Source organism: Vicugna pacos, chromosome 7 (genome assembly GCF_048564905.1).
Source record: "Vicugna pacos chromosome 7, VicPac4, whole genome shotgun sequence".
Taxonomy (NCBI): domain Eukaryota; kingdom Metazoa; phylum Chordata; class Mammalia; order Artiodactyla; family Camelidae; genus Vicugna; species Vicugna pacos.
Genome location: NC_132993.1, coordinates 16,362,618 through 16,381,918, shown reverse-complemented (window position 1 = coordinate 16,381,918; position 19,301 = coordinate 16,362,618). Strand labels below are relative to the sequence as shown.

General features: G+C 38.7%; 1 protein-coding gene across 1 annotated transcript in view; it reads left to right on the top strand.

The window, feature by feature from the left end:
• The first annotated feature begins 957 nt into the window (after positions 1-957).
• CALD1 (caldesmon 1) overlaps positions 958-19,301 on the top strand; it is a 203,496-nt gene continuing 185,152 nt past the window's right edge. The window contains exon 1 of the mRNA XM_072964431.1: positions 958-1,066. The gene's annotated coding sequence lies outside the window, so the exon portion shown is untranslated. The remainder of the gene's footprint in view (positions 1,067-19,301) is intronic.

Here is a 19,301-nt window from a genome sequence, read left to right as displayed (position 1 = left end):
GTTGTATGGCTCGTCAGCTAAAAGACCAGTGTTTTTATCTATTTTTGTATGGGTTATTTTAGTCCTTGTATTACTCCAAATTTTGGAACATGTCCTAACCAACAGGCACTCAATGCCTGCTTCTTAAATTTAACCAGGGAAGGGGCATTGGTGATTGGACTTCAAGTCATAGGAGAAGTATAAGTGCAGAAGAACTTTCCCTTAAATGGTTTTTTTGAGCTTATCTATTTTCTACTGTGTACAATAAGAGAAAACAGTGCAGAGGAGAGCAGTCCATGGCATATAACACAACTGGTAGTCTTAACATGAGTAATAATTATACTCCATGTTTTTATAATGTCTTTTATTTTAAAGCATTTTTACAGACAGCCCATATGATCTTAACAAAAACCTGTAAGGTAGGTAGAGCAGATTTAGAAATAAGGAAACAAGTCCAAAAAGGTTATTGTTTATTTATGTAAAAATTGAACAAATATTTATTGTACCAACTACTTGCTAGGCACTGGGCTAGAACTAGGAGTTTCAACAATGGATGAAATGCACTAAGACGGTGATTCCATGGACCCAGAAATCCTACAGTTCTGTGACTTGTCCAAGTCTGTATTTACCCAATAAATGGTAGACTAGGAATTAGAGCCTGGCTCTTACAAATCTTGATCCATCAAACTTCTCTACTGGCACATTGAGTCCCATACTTGACCTAGAATAATATGTGGGCCCCACCTAAATTATGTTAGCTATCTGTTTTAGAGCTAAGTTCATCACACTGATTTCCTCTTTTTGCTGGGCACATAATTGTGCTGCATTTCTCAACTTCCCATGCAGACAGAGGTGGTCAGTGACTGAATTCTAACCAGTGAAATATGCAGAGATGGTGTGCACTACTTCCAGACCTGGACCACAGAAACACCACACCTGTAATGATCTCTTCTTTTTGTCCATTAGCTGCTGAATACAGAGAACTCCAGGGACCAAGAAAAGGGTGAAGCCACAAGATGGAAGAAACAATTCCTGAATGACACATGGAAAACGGCCTGCTGATCAGGAACACGTCATGTGACTTCTTGTGAGTGAGAAATAAATTTCTATTGTCTTAAATCACTGGGATTTGGGAGGCCATTTTTTTTTAACAGCAGATAGCATACCCTAACAAATGCATCCTTCAAATTAAAGCCTAAAATGGCATTATAAGAGTGATAATCAAATGGCATAAATTTATCCTTAAGTAATCTATTAAACTACATCCCCTATATTCTTTATTGATAACCTCAATATAGACATCAATATTCTCATCAAATGTAAGGAAGATAACAGCACTCCAGGAAAATTAAAAATTTTAAATTATATCCAACAGTGTCATAGACCCAGTGTATCTTGATATCAACAAGGCATTTTGAATAAACTGGTGAAAGAGGGGTACCACTCAATGAATTCAAATCTAATTAAGAAAGTATAACCCTAAATGATTAGTGGACACATTTAAGTGTACAGAGGATTCTGCAACTGAAATAGTGGGCTATTCACTTAACCTTGTTTTGGTCAACATTTCTATCAGTGTCTTATATGAGGTTGTAGTAGGTATACTGGTCAAATGTGCTAGGGATCCAAGTCTGGAAGGGACAGAAATAAGTTACAAGATAGTTGACAGAATCAAGATTCATTATCTTGATGTGCTGCAGGGCTGGGCCAAAACCAGCAACATGAAATGTAATAAGGATAAATGCAAGCTCTTGTTTTCAGGTCCAAAAATGAATTATAAGAATACAGGATGAAGAACATGTAGCTTGGCAGCAGTTGATGTGAAAAAGGCTCTGGGGGGTCTTATTTAACCAGAGATTTGATTTGAGCCAACAATGTGCTGTGGCTCCACAGACCAAGCTGCTTTAATGGAAGCATTGTGTGAGCATCAGGAGACACATTAGGGTCTGCGCTCCTCAAATGAAATCTGGGATATTATTCTTAATTATAATTTTAAAATTTTATGTATGTTGGAACAGTGACAAACTGGAGACTACACAGAGAAGGTGATGAGGATGGTGAATAAAGATGTTCCCTGCCTCTGCATCCATAGCATACCACTGGTGACTTGTTTCATGCTTGTGTCATTTCTCCAGCTTTGCACTCTGGTCTGTCTCATTCACTGGACAGCAAGCTCCATTAATGAAGGGACCATAATTACAGCACCAGCAGTGGTCACAGGTGACACTGATTGAGTTTCTCCCATGTGCAAGGCACGTCTGTACATGTATTATTTATTTAACCTTCACGGCAACCCTATGAAATAGATCCTACTAGTGACCTCCGTTGATGGATGAACTAAGACATAGTGGGGTTAAGTTCCTTAGTAAATGGTGGAATCAGGGTGCAATTTTAGGCAATTTGACTTCAGGACTGGTACTCTTCCCCCCACATGCTATCTATCTGATCAGGTTCTGAAACTCCCCAACCTTAAGCACTCATGTCCAATAATTTTAATGAGGGAGAGGAGAGTAGTGCATAGAAACCAAGTTGTAGAACCAAGAGGGTCAGAATTCCTCCCTGGTAAGTACTGGGAACTTGTCTAGCATCCACAGGATGAACGAAGAGAAATACACTCGTGAGGTTTTGATATACCTGGGCATCTATACTAGTAGTCTCATGAACAGTAATCTTATATTGTGACACTTAGTTTTTAGTTTTCAAAAGCATTTTATTTACTTTTTGTGGAAGTATGATTGACATATAACATTACATGAGTTTCAGGTGTCAAAAAAAAGTACTTTTTTTTAAATCTTGATGTCCTTTAATCCTACAAATTGCTTTGTGAATTAATCATGGCAAGGTTTTTTTTTGGTGGTTTTTAAATTATTATTTTTAATTGAAGTATTGCTGATTTACAATGTTGTGCTAGTTTCTGGTATACAGCAAATGATTCAGTCATATGTATAGTTTTTATCAGATTCTTTTCCATTATAGGTTATTATAAGATATTAAATATAGTTCCCTGTACTATACAATAGGTCCTTGTTGTTTATTTATTTTATATATAGTAGTGTGTATCTGTTAATCCCAAATTTCTAATTTTCCCTCCCCGACCTTTCCCCTTTGGTAACCATAAATTTGTTTTATATGCCTGTGGGTCTGTTTCTATTTTGTAAGTAAGTTCATTTGTATAATTTTTTTTAGATTCCATACGTAATATATGATATTTGTCTTTCTCTGACTTAATTTACTTAGTATGATAATCTCTAGATCCATCCATGTTGCTGCAAGTGGCATTATTTTATTCCTTTTTTGTGGTTGAATAATATTCTGTTTTGTGTGTGTGTGTGTGTGTGTGTGTGTGTGTGTGTGTGTATCTTCTTTGTCTATTCATCTGTTGGTGGACACTTGGGTTTCTTCCATGTCTTGACTATTATAAATAATGTTGCTATGAATATTGGGATTCATGTATCTTTTTTTTTAATGAGGGGGAGGTAATTTGCTTTATTCATTAATTTCTACTTGGAGGAGGTACTGGGGATTGAACCCAGGACCTCTTGCATGCTGAGCATGCACCCTACCACTTGAGCTATACCATTCCCCTCTTCACGTATCTTTTTGAATTAGAGTTTTCACCTTTTCCAGATGCATGCCCAGTGGATGCCTAGTGGAGTTATTGGATCATATGGTAACTCCATTTTTAGTTTTTTAAGGAACCTCCATATTGTTCTCCGTAGTGGCTGCACCAATTTGCATTCCTACGAAAAGTGAAGGAGGATCTTCTTTTCTCTGCACCTTCTCCAGCATTTATTGTTTGTAGATTTTTTGATGATGACCCTTCTGACTGGTATGAGGTGACACCTCATTATAGTTTTGATTTGCATTTCTGTAATAGTTAGCAATATTGAGCATCTTATCATGTGCCTGTGGCCATCTAGATGTCTTTAGGGAAATGTCTATTTAGGTCTTCTGCCCATTTTTTGATTGGGCTGTTTGTGTTTTTGGTATTGAGCTGTATGAGCTATTTGTATATTTCAGAAATTAGGCCCTTGTTGATCGTACCATTTGCAAATATTTTCTCCCATTCTGTAGGTTGTCTTTTCATTTTGTTTATGATTTCCTTTGCTGTGCAAAAGCTTATAAGTTTGATTAGGTCCCAATCATGGCAAGTTTAGAATGAGGAAACAAGTCCAGAAAGACTACATTTGTTCATCCATTCGCATATTTATTCAACAAACATTTATTAAATGCCTATTAGTTTCCAGGCACTACAGTAAGATCATAAGAACTTTATAAAGCAAGTGTTATCTCCATTTCACAGATAAGGAATGGACATCCTGAAGACTGCATCAGCACCAACACTGTGAGACAGGCAGACAGACACACACATATGATATATGTCTGGGCCCCACATTACACATTTTTCTTTCAAAGAGTAGAATTGGAATGGTCATTTTCTTGCTGCCTCATTATTAAATTTCACAGCCGTTGTGCTGGAATCTAATTAGTACTTGAGCTCTCGGTTGCCAATATGATGTTCTTATATGAGATATATGAAAAAATCAAAAGTGATGTTCACGGAAAAGAGAATCATCACTAACAGTAGGGGTGGGCATTTTGAAATAAACACCTATTAGAAAATGAGATCACCCTTGGAAAGTGCTTTGAGATCTTTGGGGAAGTGTGGTTGGCATTGGGGTACATGCTGGGACACCTTCCCCCTGGGGGTTCCAGACATTCCAAGCTCACAGCCTGGGATCTCTGGTTTGGTTTAGCAGCCCCCAGGCCTGGGAGATGAAGAAACTAATAGGAAATGCAGAACTTGTCACTGCAGCTCCCCCTGAAAGCAGAGGTCAGTCTGGAGCTGAAAGAAGATAGTGGTTCCTCTATACCTTCTCGTAAATATCCACCATGTCAGCATAATTTCCAACAGAGGCTAGTCAAATGCCTCCCTCACCCCCGAGTCCACAGAGAGTTAGGAATGGTGTATCACCTACCCTCCTTTTTTGTAAATGAACCATCTTTAAGGTTAGGACCAAAGAAGAATTATGAGATCTGGTAGTGAAGGGTAAGGAGTGTTGATAGTGGAAAGAGAGGCAAAGTATTTGGTCTTCCAGCCCTGGAAGTTCTGGGGATCTGTCCTGCCTGCCTCTCTGCCTGTCTGTGCAGACACAAAGGCCAGCGCCTCTGCAGCAGCCTTTCAAAGTCATGTCAATAAAAGATCTTTCAAGGAGAGTTGGAATGTTCATCAAGGGAAAGATTACTGTTTTTCTCTCTTGGGAGGCCTTAGAGACGTCTACATTTCCCAGGACTTCCCAGAAGAGAGTAGAGGGAAGGAAAATTACTGCTTAGACTGCAGTTGGCAGTGGCTTGGGGATCAGCCCCCTAGGCTCTGGCTTGGTGCCTCCATGGAGAAGCATCTTTAACTTTCATTGCCAGAGGGTGTTTTGCTTCTAGTGAGTGGAGGAGGAGATAGGAGAGGAAATAAAAGCACAAAAATGAAAAACAAAGAATTCCTGAAGGTCTGATAAGCTGTTAAACTATGCACCAAAACATAAATATTTGGCCAAATTAGTTACTCCAAATGCTTCGTATTTCTAAAATTGAGCCACAGTTTTGTTATACTTTGAAGTTTTTCAGCTCTTGACAATCCTGTTCAAATCTAAAAGGAGTGGGGATTGGAGTTCATTTCCCTCCCTGAGATCCCAGTAAATACTTAGCTTCTTTTCTTTGATGCCTGGTAAAATGATTTTGTTGTTCTCTTGGTCATGTTGATACAGAAAAAACGGATGTGGGGTGTGAGGAGGGCTGTGTCCCAGGTCTCGGTGGAGCCCCTGGGACGTGCCCCTCCATTTGTGGATCCTTGGCTTTGCGCAGGAAAGAATTCAAGAGCGAGCCACAGTTGAGTAAAGGTAGATTCATTTAGAGAGATACATATTGCATAGTGTAGGCTGTTTCAGAAGGCAAGAGAAAGGCCATGAGGTGTTGGGGTTGGGTGCTCAGGTAAAAGTAGAAGTGGGTACATGCTCCATAGACAGAGTGTGGGTCATCATTGAAGACAAGGGAGCCAAGAGAGGCAGCCAGGAGGTGTAGTGTTGCTAGATTTTATGGGCTTGGTAGCTTCATATGCTAACAAGTGGAAGGACCACTCCAACTACCCTGGGGAAGAGGCTGGGATTCCCAGGAATTGGGCCACTGCCCACTCTTTGACCTTTTGTAGCTAGCCTTAGAACTGTTATGGTGTCTATGGGCATGTTATTTACCATGCTGATATATTACAATGAGTGTATAATGAAGCTCAAGTTCTTCTAGAAGTCAAATCTCTCATCAGCTTTATCCTCAAAGCCTACTGGGAGTTGAATCTTCTACCACTTTGGTGTTAACTGCTGTGTCATTCATTGAATGGCTGTGCCCTTTTCCCTTCCCTCCTGTCTCAATCTCTTTCTGAAGGGACATGTTCTCTGTGTCATCACTCAGGTCAGCATTTTATCAATGAATAAGCAACAGGCAGCATGTGCTGGAAAATATTAGCTTGGAACTGATCAGAAAGCTCTAATGGTTATTAAAATATCTGCATCCTAATATAATCTGCAACAGCCCTGTAGTCTAGTTTCTGCTCACCTTTTGAGCAGGTTGAATTCACCTTTTGAGGTTTGCATGACTTTAGTTACAGAGTATCTCTCAAATATAGGACTCAAATCTGATTTATTTATGCTGCAGCATGGTAGAAATCACTGTTCCCTTAAGCAGAAGAATTAATATCCATAAATTGAGGGTTTATATGCTCCTCAAGCAGTTGGTTAATTTCTTCAGTGCAGTACTGGTACCAGAAAACTGGGTTCGCCTCTTGGTGTATGTTGAGCCAAGAGACACAACAAAGCCAAAGAGCAGGAGAAGGAAGGATTTATTATTACCTGCTGCAAGTAAGGAGAACACCAGGGATCTTTCCCAAAGCAGTGTCTCCCCAAACAGCACAATTGGGGAAGTTTTAAGCTAAGGATACAGGCATATTCAGAAAGGGGCTTTGGGCAGTCAACAGAGTTCAAGCTTTAGTTGTTAAAGTCAGGAGGGCTGGCAAAGGTCAACATCATCTACCCTTAGATTCCAGTTGATCTGGTGGCTGAGCACTTCGGGCTAATCTTTACTGTTCGAAGAGAACTGGGAGTCTTTACAATTGGCATGTTATCTTTGCTATTGTTACTTCTCGTGCCATAATAGTCATTGTTTTCTGCATTCTTTTGTTCTCTTAAGGTTATTAATTATTGAGACCTGTTCAAGGGTATATATTGTGGCCATGCTTAGATCACAAATAGCTTAGGCCAAAAATGCTTTCTCTTACATCAAAAAAGCCATACCTGGTTTTCTTTCTCTGGGGATCCCTTCTTTATCTGCTTACAGTCTTCTAATAAATTTACTGGAAAATAGTCAACCAGGTCAGTTGTTTGCTATCATTTTAAAAAGCAGTGGAATGTTTTAAGGTCTAGAAAACAATGGACCCCTCTTTTCCTCCCCATGTCTGAGGGAGTTAAATTTATTAAACACAGAGGCTGTTAGACTGAGGTGGCTTTAATGCCTTAGTAGCCTAACCTAACTCAAACCAATGCAAATCCATACCTAAGCCTGTAGACGCCTCAGGGTTAAGAAATCACTAAGGACAGCCCATCACAAACAACCAAGTAGGCTTTCGCACAGACGGCAACTAAGTGACAGCCGATCAGATCACTTCCTTACTTTGCTGCTACCTCTTCTCTATCAAGTCTCTTCTCAAGCGCCTGTAGATGGTGGAGCACTTCTAACCACTTCTGGTTCCGTGCTGCCCAATTCACATTGACTTTTGCTCAGATAAACTCTTAAAAATGTGATCTGCCTCAATTTATCTTTTAACAAGGAGAAGATCAAGGTAGGAAGATGAAAGAACAGGGCCCTGTGGTGAAGCCCTTGGCCAGTGGAAAACTCTTTCTCTGGTAGCAGCTCATTGTACTTCATGGTAATGAGAGCTGTTTTTCTTAAAGAAGACAATGAGTGGTGTTAGCCAGAACTTCACTTTCTAGGCAGAGGAAAATGCTGAGGAAGTAGTCAAGCCTGCTCTCAGGCCTGAAATCTTTTGACCTCATTCCCAGGAAGCAAGACCAGGGACCACCTCCAGAAGTTTCTAAGTGTGAGTGTGGAGCTTAGAGTTCAGGTCAGTTATTTAACCGAGAATAATCAGAGCCCCTACCTCTTCAGAGGTATTCCCTCCTATCAGGGAATAGTTGTGTTTGGGGGTGGGGGTTACTGAGAAGAGGGGAGCAAGACTGTATAATTTTATGTTTAATTTATATTATATGATTTTATGTTAAAAATATTAGACATATCGAAAACACAAAAGGCTCAGCTATGCATGTAGACGCTACCTGAATCACTCGGTAAGCCAATCCCAATAAGCTCACCAGCACAGGATTCTTCAGGGGAGGTTAGCCCAAAGGAGCCTCTCCCTTTCCTCCACTAGCCCCTTGGGTCCTCCCCTTCTTCAGCCTTGGAAGGCCCTTTTGTCTGTGCTCTTAAAGGGCAGTTGAAACACCTCTTCCTCCAGAAAGCCTTTCTTAGAGAAAAGAAGCGACCCCTCCCCCCTTTCTTTGGACTCTCACAGCACTTTATTCGCATCTCTTCATGGCACTTACTTCATTGAGCCACCTATCCTAGCATTGTATGTTCACATTCTGTTCCTTCTACTTATCTCATCTGATTTGTAAGCTCCTGGAAGGCAAGATCTGTACTATATGGATAGTCCCTGACTTAGGGTGGTTCAGTTTAATGATTTTTTTACTTCATGATGGTATGAAAACGATACGCATTCAATAGAAACTGTACTTCAAATTTTGAAATTTGAACTTTTCCCAGAGTATCGATACGCCGCCCAGTACTCTCTCTGGATGCTGGGCAGCAGCAAGGAGCACAGCCCTCGGTCAGCCATGTGATCACGAGGGAGAACAATACACACACTATGTTCTGCACAATTCCGTACCCACACAGCCATTCTGTTTTTCACCTTCAGTACAATATTCAGTAAATTACATGAGAATATACAACACCTTATTATCAAACAGACTTTGTGTTAGATGATTTTGCCCAACTGTAAGTATTCTGAGCACGTTTAACGTACGATAGGCGAAGCCTTGATGCTCTGTAGGTTAGGTGTATTAAATGCTTTTCCAACTTCTATATTTTCAACTTATATTGGGTTTATCTGGACATAACCCCATCATCAGTCGAGGGGGGTGTAGTATTTCACCCCCTAAAAGGCACACAGTAAATGCGTGTTTATCAGTAAAATAAATGCATCTAAAGCCAGATCTATTACACAGCAGTAACCAGCAACCTAAATGTTTCTAAGTTAGTCAAATATTTTATTTTTTCTGTCAAAACTCAGTGTCAAGCCTCTTAAATTTGGTCAGAATCAATACAGCAGTTTAGAATGTAATAATTTAAGTAAACATTTTTCCTTTTCTTTCTTCTTCCTTGGGAACAGATGACACTTTGCTGGACAAAAAGGAAAAATATCTGGGTGGGAAAAATTGGGTGGGGCCGGTTAAGCCTACATTCCGCTACTGGATTTAGTTGAAAATACCAAGCTGTTTTCAAGAAGTCTGGATTAAACTGACTCCCTCACACTGTACTCAGGGGTGCCTTCCTTAAAGAATTGAAAGCAGAAATACTTGGTTGCTGATAATTAAGCTGAACAAAAGGTAACTATTTTAAATCAAAATATATGCAGGAGGGGTGACCTTAACCTAAATTCCACGGCACAATTGCCACTCAGCTTTCACTCCTCAGAACTATATTCTCTGGTAAATTTTCCCTGTTTTACATTTAAAAAAGGCGGGGGGGGGGGGTGTTGCTTTGCCGTTCTTTAAAACAGCAATTTAAAGTACATTGTCTCATTTTAGTGTCCTGTGATTTCATCTCCTAATTGTTCTATATAATGCCTGGTGTGATATGGTCTTAATATGTAAGTAATGAGAAGATGAGGAACAAGTGGTAGAAGAATTAGAAAGAGACGAGAAAAAAAAAAAAAAAGAAAGTAGGAAAGACAATTCCTGTCCTTTTTGCTCAGTGTCTAAGATTTTGGGGAAGCCTTTTGATTGTAGTGATGGTGGAATTTATTTTTCAGTATGTAATGGATAGTGTTATCTGTTGTGGTTGTGAGGATTTGATGAAGCAACAGCTATTAGTTAAGGATGACTGGAGAGAATCTATGCACAGTCAACGCAAAGAGCCTAACTGGACTGGAACCTCCAGCAATGGTACCTTTGGGGCTCAGCACTTAAGAGCCTGTCATTCAGATATTTGGACTTTTGGGAAGGAAGAAGCTGATGAAAAATAGTATCTGAGGAATTAGAGATTAGTCTAATGAGGCTAGAGAAATGAAAAAAGAGACACTTATTTTTCTTCACAAGTACAGAAAAATGCCTGTCAGCCCTGGCACCAATAATGAAAGCAACACAAGGGTGCAGAGCAAGGAATGGGACTTTCGCAGACTAGGTCAAAAGAGTTGGGACAGGGGGTAGGTGTTGAATGTATCTAGCCTTGGAAGGTTTCTGATGCAGAAGGCCAGGATGCACCCACAGCCAGGGACCTAGGTGGTCATTCTAACTTTATGAAGGGATTCTGTTTAGCCAACCCTACAGCAGAGCTTTATCAAAGTTCCAGAAGACAGCAGGAAGGTTTAGTAGTGTCAAGGGCATTGATTTCTGAGGTGCCAGAGATATGAGAGTGGATGATATCTCTGGAGTTTAATTTAGAGAACAGACATAGATTTCTAGAGCTCAGGGTTAGACCAAAGAGGTTCTTGGTCTCATGGAAAGAGGAGGTTCTCAGATCTCTTTAGGGAATTCAATTCACAGTAGAGAATAGCACTCTAGAAGTGAACCAATAGGCCCAGGTCTCCCAGAACTAGAGAAGGATGAGGAAGAAATCTAGAATGACCCTTTCAGAAACCCTGAAGCAAGTGTTCTGATAACATGAGAGCACTGGGAACCCTGGGTTCAGAATGAGGACCATCTCTCAGAACCTTGAGACCTAACGGTCATCTGAGTGAACACCTCTCCAGTCTATGACTTCCTCCAGCACATTTCTGCCCACTGATGATTCAGCCTAGGTTCTAAATCCTCTAATAAAATAACACTAACCACTTTACCATCCTCTCCAAACATCTGGCCTTCCCTTAATTTTCCTCTTGATCAGGAAGTTCCTTTGAAAGACCCCATTGGTTACCATGGACACTTCTTGTTAGTTTTTGCTCACTTTGGGCTTTAGTATCCCCAGTACATTCTCTGTCAGTTAGGGTCCATTCAGGAGACAAAGCTCTTACTAGTTATTTGAACAGATAGAATTTAATATCTATATGTAATATACATATAAAATATATAAAAACTGTTAATGAGATATATAGTAAGGTAAGTAAAAGAGTAAAACGAGAACTCTAAGATAACATGGAAGAAGCAACAATAGGAAGCAGCCACGCCTCCTAGAATTGAAAGAACAAAAGGAAGAGGTTGGGTTATTAAAATTTAGAAACTTAAGGGAGGACTCCCACAGAGATGAAATTGAGATTTCGAAGAAGAGGCTGTTTGGCTGGTGTTTGTGTCTCTGAGCTTGGAGGGGTGGCTTCAGGAGACCTAGATTTCTGAGGAGAGATCATGGGTTATCTGTCTTGGGGGACTGGGTGGAGAGTTGATATGGCAAGTGTTGGAAAACTGCCAACTAGATTTAGCTGATGCTTCAGGAAGAAACTGCTTTGCTGGAGTAAAATAGCACTGCTGAGATAACCTCAAGACCTGTTAGCAGACAGGAACAGACAACCCCCTTCTTTTCCTCCATTCAACCCCATGGTCTCCCTCTGGCAGCCCCTGTTGGCAGAATCCAACAGGGAGCCTGTGGTCAAAGCAGAAAAGTGCTGTGCAGAGTTCCAGCCCCAGCATCACAAAGCAGAAAAGAGGAGGGTGGATCTGGAGTTGAGAGATAACATCTTAATATCTGGCACACCCCCCTAATAGGTCCTTAGGAAAACACCTCGTTCTTTCCTATTATAGGAAATAATATAGAAAATACCCTATATTATTATTATCATCCTTTTCCTATTATAGGATTATATCATGTATTATTAATTATAGTTAGAATCATATAAGACCTTTCCAAACATCCGTTCTTGGAAGGGAGAACCACTCCTTCCTTTCTAGACTTTAAAAAAATTCTGTCTTCCTAAAATCTAAGGCATATATTTGATTTTGCTTATCCTTTCATTCCTTGTAAGTTAAAAAAAAAACTTTTTTCTGAAAGGTGAAGACAAGTCAAGAACAGATCTACCACTATATAGATGGCCAACAGACACATGAAAAGATGCTCAATATCACTAATTATCAGAGAAATAAAAATCAAAACTGCAGTAAGGTATCACCTCACACCAGTCAGAATGGCCATCATCAAGAAACCTACAAAAAATAAATGCTAGAGAGAGTGTGGAGAAAAGGGAAACTTCCTGCACTGTTGGTGGGAATGTAAATTGGTGCAGCCACTATGGAGAACAGTATGGAGGTTCCTTACAAAACTAAAAATAGAATTACCATATGATCCAGCAAGCCATGGAATATTACTCAGCCATAAAAAGAATAAACTATTGCCATTTGCAGCAACATGGATAGACTTAGGGATTTTCATACTAAGTGAAGTAAGTCAGGCAAAGAAAGACAAATATCATGTTATCACTTATATGAAGAATCTAAAAAAAATGATACAAATGAACTTGTTTAGAAAACAGAAATAGACTCACAGACATAGAAAACAAACTTGTGTTTACCAAAGGGGAAAGGGGAGGGAGTTTGAGATTAATAGATGCACATTACTATATATAAAATAGATAAACAACAAGGGGCTACTGTATAGCAACAGGGAACTATACTCTGTAATAACCTATAATGGAAAGGAATCTTAAAAAGAACACGTATATGTGTATAATTGAATCACTTTGCTTTATATCTGAAACTAACAGAACATTGTAAATCAACTATACTTCATAAAAATAGAAGAATTGGTCTACCACTATACATAATATATATTCAATGACCAATTCTAGATCTTACTTCCATTCTATTTTTATCTGTCCAAAATATGTAATTAATTTTCTTATCCTCACCAGGTAGCCTGTAACTTAGTTCCAAAACAAATAGTTTTTGTTCTCTAACTCACCCACAGTCTACAATGTTTCCATTCACAGGTTCTTCATGTAAATTGCTTCTTGACATATAGTACCATTCAGTATCTCCTCAATTAGGGGCAGCTTGTTCACGCATAGAACTTGCTCTTCCAACACTGTAATTCAATCTGGAGTCCCTTCCCACCATGTCTCAAAAATTGCATTTTTGTATAATCTCAAACTCACTTTGTTTACACCACATGCTTGGCAGCTTAGGGAGACAATATAATGTAGTGTGGGCTCTGGACCAGACTGCTCATGTCTTAAGTCCTTGTTTTCCCATTTACCAGCTGTACATGTCCTTATAAAAGTTACTTGGCTTCTATAAGCTTTATTTTCTCCATCTGAAAAATGGAAGTGATAGTAGTACCTACTTTATAGGATTGTTCTTCAATTTAATAGTGATAGGCAGATAGTAAATAATCAATGACAGCAATTACTAGTATAAAGATACGGAGGCTATAAGTTATTATTTCCATCTCCCATCTCCTCTCCAATATTTTTTGGGTGCAAAACACTAGGTACCTTCCATACTCTTATTCATCTTCTCATCTTATATTTATTATCCTCTGTAGGTACCATTTTCACAGGTTTATTAAGGCAATTGTCTCCCTCTCCTTTATTTAATTTAGTTTTTCAATCAGGTCAATTAGACTCTGGTCATATATCCTTCCCTGGCCAAGAGTCCATCGTGAATCCCAATAGTTTTGTCTTTTAAATTTCATTTCTCATTATCATCTCTTTATTTGGACATTCAACTCCCACATCTTTCTTTCTCTTCCAAGCTTTTACTATTGGTTGAGAAAATTGTAAGTCTATCATCTATCCTATACAGTCCTTTGATTCCTTGCCCAAGGCCGCATAGTTTCTTTTCAGATGTCACTCATGTATTTTAAACTTGAGATGTGTGGGGAGATTTCCAGGAGCAAGTTTGTAGGAATCTTCAAGTGGCAGGATAATCATGAGAGCAGACCTGAGAGCTTAAGGGAATAGCTTTCAAGAGCCTGGTGATCCATCTTAGGTATCTGACTTAGACAGAATGCTTATTACATGTAGGTTACTAGGGCATCTTAAGACTGTCAGAAAATGAATCTATCTGCATAATGCCAGAAAAATCCATTATTTAGTCAAAACAACCAGTCGAATAATTCCCAAGGTAACTTATTTTTCGTTTTGTGTTTGCATTTGCACATGCAGCCCAAGACTTTCAAAGAAATAAATTGTTTCAGCATGTAAAGGTTTAGCTTCTTCTCTTGGCTACCCCAAAGCATGCAAATTATAAAAGTAAAACTGTATATTGTAGAGTAATACCTTCATAAATCTACTCCCAAGAGCCAAAGAGACGCATCAAGAGTAAGGAATTTCATATGTGTCTATGCATGTACAGAGTTCAGGACCTAGAAATAAATGTGTCAAAAGTGTGTAATTGCTACTGAGTAATTATGCAACTTATATTTCTGCCAATAAATTTTGAGCCTGATTTATGTCAGATTGGACTATAAATCCAATCTTTGCACCAATTCAAAAATATACTTTACAATCTTGCATGTATTATTTTGGAGGAGAAAATAAAGAATGGAATGTTATGTTGGGTCCATGATGCAAACTCTGTTGGAGGGTGGGGTTGGGTGTGGAGTCTGTCTGGAGAAGACTCAGCTCTGGAAAGAGAACTTTTAGCCTGAGGATCTAGAAATTGTGATGACTTTTATGAACTTTGAGCCTGAGCTCTCATGTGAGAAAATAATGAGAGAAGGCATCTTAATTCTTCCAGGAAAAAAAATGGATATATCATCTCACTTATTAAAGTAATGAAATAATTATTCTGTAGGGAATGGATTCCCAAGAATCTCCACCATATGTGCCTGTCACTTGTGCCAGATGCCACCAATTACTCTAAATTTGTAGGGCCTGGGCAATGTATCTCAGTCCTGCAGAGTCACCTGGAGAGCTTTGAAAACTACTGATGTCTGGCTCTACCCAAGAAATGTTAGCGCAACCCTGGCACTGCTGGTTTTTGTTTGTTTGTTTGTTTGTTTGTTTGTTTTTAAGCATACCAGGGGAGAGGCATTGGCCCAGGTCAACTGCCTGGGGAGTGGCTTCTGCCTCATAAGAACTATGGCAAAGTCCAATGGCAGGGATGTGAAACAGGACCATAGTAGGGGGCTCTTCCCCACTGTTGCTGCCCAGTCTCCTCCCACGCTTTTTATTCTCCTGCCTTGTAGCATTGGTCTCTGACTATAGACTGTCTTGTATCTGCTGCCTCTTATTTCATGCTTCTGATTCCTAGGTGTCTGCTTGTCCCTCCCCAGCCTGCTTTGACTCCAGAAATTTGTATTTTCCTTCTGATTGCATATCCTCTCTGTTACAAACTCTGGCTTCCTGATTTCCTAGCTGCCTTTGCAAGCTCCTCTAGCTGCCCTGACTTGAGGCAGGGGTCTGACTTAGCACTCTGAGCTGGGGCAGGAGGCTGGTACCTTTCCATAGGTAAGCCCTAAGTATATTTGTTCAGCATGTGACTTCTGTGGGATGGGAGGAGGGCAAGCCTATCCATCTAGGTAGCAGTCTTCTTGTTGTAGGAGACATCAGTGGTGCTGTTGTGAATCAGACCAGCTTGGATTTAAATCCTGGGCAGGGAAGTCACAACAGAGGGAGAGAGAAGAAGCTCAAGTGGTCAGGAGCCAGGTTACTAAGTGGAGTCCTGAGGTGTGGAAAGGAGGAACATTATAACGGGAAGAAGGGAAGAAAAATGAATGACAAGTAATACAATCTTATTTAGGTGAACTTGGGAATGTACGATGTTAGTCTTGGTTACTCTAGCTTGTCCAAGTGCTGTCATTTTAAAAGTTCTGCAACATGTCTTCTCCGTGACTTTTTAATAGCACACTTGTCTACTTGTTCCAAGGTACAAGCACAGATGGAAGTGTAAATTTTTTTAAATATCAGTAAAATAACACATAAATTCTGATTTTCAGCAATTCAAACATTAAAAGTAAACTAAAACCCTCTGTTGACTTCCATGCCTAGTCCCAGTTGGCTCCCAGAGGTAGCTCTGTTAACTGAAGTGCAGTCCTTCTAGTGCTCTCACATACAAAAACATGCATACATGTTACTTAAGAATATAATTATATTATAAAATTGACTCATGTATGTATATGAGAATGTGTTTTATGTGCCTCGTATCATCTGTACGTATCATTATGAAACTTCTTTCGCTCAGTAGTATACAGCAGAGGTCTTTGAATTCACTACATGTAGGTCTATGTCATTCTCCTCAACTACTACGCTCTATGTACAATTAAGATGTTTCTAATTTATGTGATTACAAACAATTCTGCAATGAAGAGCTTGTATGTGTGAGTAGAAGTTTACTTAGGATGAATCAGGAGAAGTAAAATGGTTAGGTTGTAGGGTATATGCATTTTTTAACTTAAATGTATATTGTCACATTCATACTTCACCTAGGAATGCAAGAGAGCAACGTTTCACCCTACCCTAGCCAACATGACATTTTAAATTTGTCAATCTGAAATGATATGTCTTTAGTAGCATAAAATGTTTTTTTCATTATTGATCTGGTGACAATATGCTTCATTGTTGTTCCAATTTGCATTTCTTTGACTGCAATTGAGATTTAACATTTTTGTATGTGTTTACTGTTACTTGTATTTCCTACTCTATGTATCTGTTTTTTATATCCTTTGCCCACTCTTCCATTGAGTGGCTTATTGATCTTTTCTTATTGATACAGGAATGCTTTATACATTATGGATTGTAGTCTACTTGAATGGCTCCCCCTGGTGGTGTGCAGTGCACAACCTACACGGCCATTCTTGGCAGTTCTTAGTCTTTCTTTTGTGATGAATTGTGTAAATATCTTATCCTTAATCTGTCTCCTGTCTTTAACTTTGCTTGTGTTATTTTTCACAGTAGCAAAGTCATTTTTTTAAAGTCATATCTATGAGTCTTTTCCTTTGTGTTGTTTGCCTTCTCAGTCTTGTTTAAAATGTTCTTTCCTACTCAAGGTAATAAAACACTTTACTGTATTTCCTCTGATTGTTTTCAGTTTTTTTAATTCTTAAATCTTTAATGTATCTGAAAATCATTAGTGAATGATTTGAAATAGAAATCTAAACATTATTTTTTTTCCTAATAGATAACCTTAACCAATCATCTCAACAAATTATTGGATAGTTACCCTTTCCCCTTATGTAAAACACTACCTTTATTGTATACTCTTTTTTCCTTATACTCTTGAGTCCATTTTGGGGCTCTCAATTCTGTTCTTATGATTAAAATAATATTTAGAGCAAATATTCATTTATCTGCACGAGATTTATCACTATCTATTAGTAACTGAGAGTTTGAGATTAAATAAAAATCCACTCTATGTTGACTTTAATTCATAGTATACAACTTCATATTAGTAAAACTATGTGTTATAAACTGTATGGAGTTCTCACTTCTGAAAGAAGTCTCAGTCAGTCTCAATAATTCATTTGTCGTCTTTATAAAGCACCCACATTGAAGACCCCTGTCTAGATACTCTAATAAGTATATAGTGAGAACTGGTGGAGCTTACTTTGCTTATACACAAGATCCTGGTCCCAGTTAAGCAGCCAACTTGTTTTATTTCTTCCTGAATATTGTGCTTGACTCAAAAACTCTTAACTTAATTTAACTACATATTAATTAATATATCTTTTAACTTTAAATGAACTGAACACTTGCAACAAAAGTGCAAAGATATAAATATATGAGATTTTGCATGGGGCCGTGAGAACCCTAAATGCAGGATGCATCTGATAGTACAATCTAACAAATACTGGGCACTCAATGCACATTTACAGGCTGAATGTAGTTCATACCAGGCTTAACTTTAAAAAGCATTATTTGTGACTTCTTTTTTTCTAGGCACTTTACTGATTTACTTCATTCAGAATTGCTGTTTTGCTCTCACTGCTTTAAGATGTATGATATTAGAATTTGGCATGAATCCAGCTTCCTTAGCCAGAAAACTTTGAGTCAGTTTAATTCTTTCTTTGGGATTTTAAATAAATCCTAAAGACTTAGTTATTTCGTTATTGGTTAAAAGAAAAAAACAACCTGAAGTATAAATCTTATTGTCCATATTTGCTTTCCATATGTTCAAATTGAATGAAAATTACATTCATCTTACTCTTCCTTCTCTTCAGGCTGCACTATCTACATAGAATAGAATGGGGATGACTCCCTCTGCAGTTGTGCAGTTCACAGTACTGTCTTCCTCCCACCCCGACCCCCATTCTCTGTCTGCAGTTTTCTAACTAGAAAGAGCCACTTGACTCTGACTATCCTGCTATCTGCTGTGTACTGATTGTAGTTACGTAGACTCTGCAGCTCTGTGTCCCTTGAAGACCTCCTTCCACATACTGCAAAGGTTATTCATTAAATTAGCCCAGAGACTTCTAAAGTTTCTAGATCTGAGTTCTTATTCAAAGCTTTTCTTAAAAGCTTTCAAATTAACTCCTTTGTGACTTTTTAAAATATGGTGTACAGCAAAACTCTCTTAGAAGGGCTGTATAGGATGATAGCTTGCGCATTCACACAAGTCTTAGGACTGACAATGACATGAGCATCTACTTGACAATGGAAGATTTGCATCTGCAGTCAAACTTGTGGCACAGAGAGTCTCTTCAGTGGTGCAAGCATAGCCTGCATTTATCCACCCAGAAACTGTCTGCAAAGGTCTTGCACATGCTGGTGATACTGGCTTATTCAGACTGGCATGTGTTCTTTCTTAAAGCATGTGTGAGATAATGCAAAGTCAAAGCCCCTGGACTCATAGATTCTTAGAACTGAAAAAATGCCTTGAGATCTTCTAGTCTAACCGTCTCAGTTTAGAACTGGGATGACTGCCTTATTGACATGACTTGATTTTATATATATGTATGTGTGTGTGTGTGTGTGTGTGTGTATATATATATATATATATATATATATATATAATGAATAAGTAAAATTAACATATATTTAAACTTTAAATGAACTGATCATTTGGGATGAGTCCAAATATATTTATAAACACATGAAGTTAGCTCTCCTTTCTTTAAAATATCCATAGCACCTACTG